Genomic DNA, 8046 nt, shown 5'->3' on the forward strand with positions numbered 1-8046 from the left:
CCCCGCGATACACTGAATGGATCCCTCCACACTCGCAGCTTCACTGTAAGGAACTGTCGCAGCAGAGTTCAGTGGAAAATTATCAACAGAGACTATTATTAGCTCAATATCTAAAATAAACGCTTCACATCTGGGGGAAAATGCGGAGACTTGGACAGAAATAGACTAAATAAACACTTCTACGATAACAAACGTGATTTAAAAGTTATTCTGGAATAGGCTAGGGCATCCTGTAGGCAACAATTTTCCAGGCTTACTTGTAAATACTGTGGACAATGTCTTTTAAGTTCCATTATACAACAGTATACAACATGTTATTCCTTGTAATTGAAACAGCATCATTATATCAAGTGTATATATATATATATACACAAGTCCCTGTAATATTGCTGGACAAATTGCTTTGCAGAATTAAGTATTAATGACGTAGACATAAGCTCTTTTCAATGCTTTCTCGTATAAGTCTTCTCTTTCAGCCTAAGCACAGATGCACACTGGTCCATCGGCATCAATAGCAGTAACTTCTCTTGCCCTGGTTAAAGTGACACTGAAGGCGGGATGGTGTATATGTCAGCAATTCAGTGAGAAGATAAATAATTAACTGAGTGCGTTTGCCTCTGTGTGTGTGTCTTCCTGAAGCCTGACACCTGTTTCTATAAGCACATGGAGTGTTTATCTTGACCTTAGAGTGGGTACAATACAGGAGGGGGGGATTGGAGGCAGTGATATAGCAGTCTGAGGTTGCTTTTGTTGCTGCTGCCAATGTGCAACTCAATACTGAAACAAAGCTGTGGATGGTGGACTGTGCGGATGGAAAGGAAAACAGTATTCTTTAAATAACATACCATATTACTTCAGGCTTCTGCAGGTCAAACAATTTCAGAAGTAAAACATAATTTTTATTTAATTACGGGGTGACCATGCTTATATTACCTGGCTATTACATAAATATAGACCTTAAGTAATGTGTAGTAGTAAAGTAGTAGGAAGAAGAAAGCATACAAGTGTTTGGTTAAAACAAACAAGTGGACCCTGATAGTCTCATAATCGAATAACCTTTTTCACTGGGATTTATTCTTGGTGTAACAAGGTTTTAAAACTCATTATTTTCAGTAATGACAGTTCAAATAGATAGATGAGGAAATAGCATAAGCTGTGTGTGTCAGATAAGATACAGAGTTGTGTGTATTTTGCTGTCAGTTTTAAATATAGTACACATTTTTTTTTAAGGTGACTACAGAAGAGCTGGGTGTAGTCATGCAGAGAGGGAAGCGTTCTCCTTTTCTGGAGAAATGTAATGATCCACTAGAGGTCACCAACAGTTTTGGAATCTGCCGCTACTCCAGCTTGGGTAAGTATTCCTGCCTTGAAGCTGAAATTAGGCTGATGGGCTTCTTTTAAAGGAGGAGACCGGGCTGTTTATTTGCTGTAGGAGTGTTTCTATGCACAGTCCTCTTCAAGATCATTATTCTTAACTGGATGTTACAGCATTTTATTTTGTTTGATTTTATGACACTGTCTCTGACATCATGAGTCCTTGCTGTTTATTTATTTATTATTATTGTTTGTTTGGTTGTTTCATTTGTCTTGTTCATGCATTGCTTTGGCTGTCTTATTTCCTTTGTGTTTGTCTGCATTGCTTCACTAATGCCTCATTAGGTTTACCTATAGCTGATTGCTTTCATCTGTTTTTAGCTACACCTTTAATTACTTGTCAACACAAATGTTAAATCAAACAATCATATGGCTGTAACCTAATGAATTTAGCCATGCAGACATGGTGAAGACGATCTGCTAAAGTCCAAACTGAGCTTCAGAATAGGAAGAAATTGATTTAAGTGACTCTGAATGTTGGATGGTTTCTGGTGCCTGATGGGTGACTATTTCAGAAACTGTTGATCTACTGGGATTTTTCCACACAACCATCTCTAGGGTTTACAGAGAATGGTCCAAAAGAGAAAAATATCCAGTGATCAACAGTTCTCTTGATGAAAATTTCTTATTGATGTCAGAGATGGGAGGAGAATGGCCAGACTGCTTCAAGTTGACAGGAAGGCAACTGTGACTCAAACAACTGCTCGTCACATCCAAGGTATGCAGAAGAGCATCTATGAATGCACAACACACTGAATCTTGAAGCAGATTGGTTACAGCAGTAGAGGCCGACACAAGGCGTCTCTCCTGTCTACTAAGAAGAGGAAAGTGAGGATATGATTTGCACTTGGGTTCACCAAAACTGGTCTAATGAGCTTCTATTAGGGAAACTTTGAGATGTGGTGGAAAAGGTGATTTGCATCATGGTTGTGCAGCAACTCTGTGATGGTATTATGTTAATATAGACGAAAATCTCAGAGGAATGTCCTCAGCATCTTGTTGAATTTATGCAATGAAGAATCGAAGCAGTTTTTGAGAAAAAAATATGTATCCAACCTGTTACGAGGAAGGTTTAACTTATGCACTGGTGAGTGCAAGTATTAGCTCATCTTTCAGAGGCTATCCAGGTTGCCTTAGTCTCCAGAGTGATTAGCAGGTTTATGTGCAAAAACACAAAATAGAGACAGAGCAATAGAAATGAAATATACTACTATTACTTCATCTTACTGGGTCATCATTAATCTGTGAGTGAACCATCAGAGATTCATGCTATTATGAAAAGTTTTGGGTTATTTGAAGTTCAAGTCCTCACTTTTTCCCAAAATGAACACATTGCTTCATGAATCTTTTGACCCTCTGTTCTTCCTCTTTCCCTGGAAATTTTACCTTCTGGATGAAATGTCACAGGCGTCAGCCCACTGCTAAAATATCGATCTGTCTGTCCTTACATTAACTAGAGTGAGGGACATTGCTCCACTCTATAGACCTCTGTCAATATTTAGGGAACACGAGCCACTGATATCAAGGTTTATAATATGGGGTTATTCCATGAAAAACCAGTGAAGGGGTCCCCTCGCAGAATCAGCTGATTTTTTTTTTTTACAAACAACTCTGTCATATCTGGAATTTTTAAAGAAACTATGAGCCTCAGACTAGGAGCTGTTTTTAAAGTGTTTTATTGCAACTTTTACTAAAGAAATGGTTCCTAAACACACACACACACACGCACACGTACACGCGCGCACACACACACACACAAAACAGACTCGCTCGTTCCACAAGACAACTCTTAACATCAGGGTGTAGACACTTTTAAAGGTTGGATACATGGGACTGGTTTATTCTGGCACTTGATCAGATTGGTATCTAGGAGTTTGGAGACCTGGTCTTATCATAAAACATGGAGGGAGCTCCTCAAGGCTCTCAAAAGTGAAGCCAGTGTTGAAGCTCCTTGAACCACAATTCTAGCTAATGCCCAGGAGGGTGCACCTCTGTTTGCCACAAGTCAGTTTGTAAAGAAGACACAGTAAACATGATATTAAGGAATTTAAGGGTTAAATCATTTATAATCAACGTAAGTTGTTGGTTGTTTTGCAAAATATGATACCATTTAGATAAAAATAGATGATAACGCTATGCTTTAGGGCACCACTGCCTTATGTTTGATAATTTGCTTAGTCACTTTTAGACCTCACCTGACATGTCTGGCTTAAAAAACAAACAAACACTTTTTGTCTGTTTTGTTTTTTACAGTACATGGTTGCATTGTTTTGGTTAAGTGTTGTTGTTCAACAAGGAAAATGCATTTGGAACTGCAGCTCTTCAATTTATGGCTGTGACCACCACACACTTTTATTTTTAGCTGAAACAAAAATCTGATGTAAATTCTGTTTATACTTTGAGCATTTTTTATTATTGCACATCGTCACCTTGATGCAAGGTGCTGTATTGCAAGAAAATACAGCAAATAAAGTTCTGCTTTTCATCTTCTGAGTTTGATTGTATTATTCCCTTTTTGTGAAGAGAACCTGTGCCATTTTCCCTTTTTATGGCAATTCTCAGAGTATGTGGATGAAATGCAGAAAATGTTTTTAGTACTGACATTTAAAACATTTTAAAAGATACTGATTTGATTGAAAAAAAAAGAGAAACATATGCAGGCTTATTGGACATTTTGCAAGTGGAAAAACGATACTGCACAAAGTACGTGATACACTGATAAGCTGCTTGTGTTCTTTGCACTACCTCACTTTCATTTGTACTGATAATGGCAGTGCTGAGTAGGCCTTTCTAGAAATGTCTGGGTGCAATAAATGTGTGCGAGCTGACTAAAATACCCCGTTAATGCAGTGTTAAATGTGTTTTTAACTTGAGTATGTAATATTACAGATTTTGCAATTGAACTAAAACAAGCAAACCACTTTCAGAAGAGAAGTACATGATATTTGTAGAAAAGAACACAGGGAGATCCTGAGATTTCATGACAGATTTTTTTTCTTTCTTTCTTTTTTAAAGATTCAATATAAACAACACATTAATGATTTCTCAGTGGCAAATCCAAAAACTTAAAATGCATTACCTTTTGTGCTGGTTCTTGTGCCCCATTGTTGCCCCAGTCTCAGACTGGTTATGAAACATTGTTACCTTTGCTGCTGAACATATCACAGCTATTTATCTCTACAGTAAAGGGTTTTTTTTTACAGAAACTTCTATAATTGTACAACATTCTGCAGTTCCGCTAGTTCACATTTTAATATTGTAGTGTACATCCCCACAGACACAGCTGCCATGGAAGCAGAAGAACATCATATCAAGAAGTCTTGATGCATGCTCAATCATCCAAGTAAGTAAATCCCAAAAAGGGGAACATTTGCCCAAACACCCTGGAGAGGATAAAGGAAAGAAGGGCAAAGAAAAGCCACTTCTTTGCACCACCTTTATTTCTAGATTTTTTCACACACATTTGCCCCAGCTCTCCTCAATGGTTAACCTTATTTGCTCTCAGTAACAACCTTTCCTCTTCAAGACCACCACCACACTTCTTAATGAGGAGCAGCTGTGAAGGACCTGAAACCTAAAGGCTACCTACAGATTTTTAAAAACACAATAAATATTCAGTAAATAATTAAACTCTTCTGTGCAAACGTTCTTCATATGCAAATCTATGCTCAAGGTGCAATGCTGAATAAAGTGCTAGATGATTATCGGAACAGCTAAGACGCATTTTCTCTAAACACAGCCGTGGCTTTCAAACTCTAAAACATGCTGTGGCAAAAATTGGTCGACTCCCAAGGATCGGTTATGCTGTTAAGTGCCAGGAGGATTGCCATGATTTATACATCGGTGAAACCAAACAACCGCTGGCTAAGCGAATGCCACAACACAGAAGAGCCAACTCTTCAGGCCAGGACTATGCAGTCTATTTACACCTACAGGACAGTGGCTACTCTTTCAGTGGTGCTGAAACGTACTGTTTCTAAGTCTGGGAAAACCTGCAGTCAGCTGAGACTGAAGAAGTCACTTAGATGAGTGACAAAACGCTATGTCAACATGATTGAGCATGCATCAAGATATCCTATACATAATCTTTCTTTAGAAAACTCCTATACAAAGCATTGTGCATTACCTGTACTTTAATTCACACCTATGACACTGATATACCAATAGAATAATCTATGGTTTGTGTTTGCTCCTTTGAAAGGGCCAAAATGAAAAGCTAGTAGTAAGGTTATACTTGCAGCTATAAACTGTTCTGTCAGAAACAGCATTAACCTGACATCAACTGGTATCAACTCTCTTCAGTAATACTGTTAAATATCTACCATTTATATGCTAGTTAAATAACATAATTTTTATTTTATTTTTTAAACAAAACTCAGAGGGTCAAAAAGCTTCATGGTGCAACTGAACAATGTAACATAGAGCAAATATATAGGGCCAAAATTGGACGATATTTATTTAGCCAGTGTTTGTTTATTTGCTCATGTATCGGTGTTGGTATTTATAATAGTTGATAAATGAAAATTTTGGTCTTCATGCAAATAATGCAAAAATTCTTGCACATGGGAATCTTTTATCTTTTTGTATATTCCCTAGTATGTGATAATTTTTGTCCTACTGGAATGGTTCTATCAGTGGGGTTAGGTTGATCTAAACTGCTATCTGCTACTGACAAAGCTGACGAGCAATATAACTTTAACTGATTGTGCTGGTTTATGACACAGCAATATTCTGAGCATGCCTTCATTGTCTGGACTTTTAGCCAATGTTTAAACCATAAGATTGACAAATAGGTCAGTAAACAGTAGAAGAGTTCAGCGCAAACTGTATTACACAATTGACAGTGTTGCAGGGTATTTTTTTTTTCAATACAATATTTTTTATTCATAAGTAATATTAACATTAATGATACTAATAATAATAACAATAACATGTAATGACATATAAAGGGCTGCATGTTAGACACAGGCGGTGTCTGTCTGCTCACAGAAAAAGCTCCTGGTTGGGGTCTTTCTCTGTGAGTGTGCATGTTCTCCCTGTGCCTGCATGGATTTCCTCTCTGGTACCCACAAACAAGAGATATGCTTGTTTAGTTAACTGATGACTGAAGAACAAAGAGACCTTCTGCCATTTTGGGCTATTTTGCTGAAAATGACAGGAAACTGCTAAAAAAAAAAAAAAAAAAAAGCCCAAAAAATATTTTGTGGTTTTTTTCCTTTTCTACTGAAAGTGTTTTGGGTTTTTTTCATATATGTTGATATAAAAAAAAAATAGAAAACTGAATAAATAAATAGCACAATACAAAAAACACAGTTTTACAATAATGTAAAACAACCTTACAGATAAAGGAACACCAGGAGATTTCTATATAAGTAGACTGAGCAGGAGAATAAAGCTATAATCAAAGTCTAGGCTGATTTAAACCCTAAAAAAAAAACAGTTCCATGATTAAAAATCTACCAGTAATTTAAAAAATTATTTTTCCAGTAACTGTTATTTTTTTCAAAGGGTTTGCACTTTTTGCATCTGGATTTCTTTTCAAATAAAACAGCATAAAGCGCAGGCAGCGTATAGGTACTTATAGACAGATAAACATGGCAAACTAGGAAACAGGGCAGGACTACAAAGAATCCAGAAGAATCCATAACTGCACAGATTACATGATGATACCAAGTGTGGCCACATCGTTTCCTCTTAACTATTACACCCCCACAAACATACTGATAGATGAACTTTCCCTCCAAAATGTATTACTGTGGAAGAAGACCTGATATTTTCTGAATACACTGATGGAGTGATCATCACAACATTCAAAGCTTATGTTGAAAACTACTGAGTACCTCAATCCATACTGTTTATTGGGAAAACTGATTCACTAACAGGATCCTAGACTACATTGTAACATCTTAAAAGAAAGAAAGAAATACATAACAAGGTTTAACAGTACTTTCAAAATATCTCCAGTGGTATCGACCTTTATGCCAAAAAATTGGTTGGGCAATAGTACTTGCGGCTAACTTGCTGGGTTGCTACATACACCTGGGTCACAGAGTTTAGATTCAGTTTTATTTATTTGTACTCACCTGATTTTAAGAGACCAAAATCGGTTTATTCATCTTCTGATGACTCTGGGGTGTTTTCCTTCTCTGAATTCTTTGTCTTGTTGTTCTTGACCTGATTATATCTTCCATATAATATGCAGACTCCAGAAGCTGATTAAAAAACAAAGAAATGAATGGACTGGTTAATTATAAAGTCCCTGTTACCTGCAGAACATTAAACTAAGACAAAGACACACTGGATTAAAGAAAATGGGGAATTTGTAATAATGTAAACATAGTAGTATTTTGCATTAAAAAACAGTGAGGCTGTTCATTCAGTAAGAATGAATTTTTCTATTTGCCATATTACTGTTGTGTGCATTGCTGGTTTCGTGCAAAAACACCAGTAACAGCTACCACTAAATATTTGAAGTATTTCAAATATTAGCCAATATGTTTTATAAGGTTATATAGTTTGAGTACTGTTACATATATATACATTGGTAACCTTTTTAAAGTACACAGACTTACATTAAGAATCGTTTGGTGATTCATGTTGTTTAACTGCTGAACAGCTAGAAAAAGTCCAGTCTCAAGTACTTAACAGGACTTTACACAGAAAACTTGCAAC

The sequence above is a fragment of the Perissodus microlepis genome, chromosome 15 (assembly GCF_051167445.1).
Source record: "Perissodus microlepis isolate ML-2025 ecotype Zambia chromosome 15, ASM5116744v1, whole genome shotgun sequence".
NCBI lineage: Eukaryota > Metazoa > Chordata > Actinopteri > Cichliformes > Cichlidae > Perissodus > Perissodus microlepis.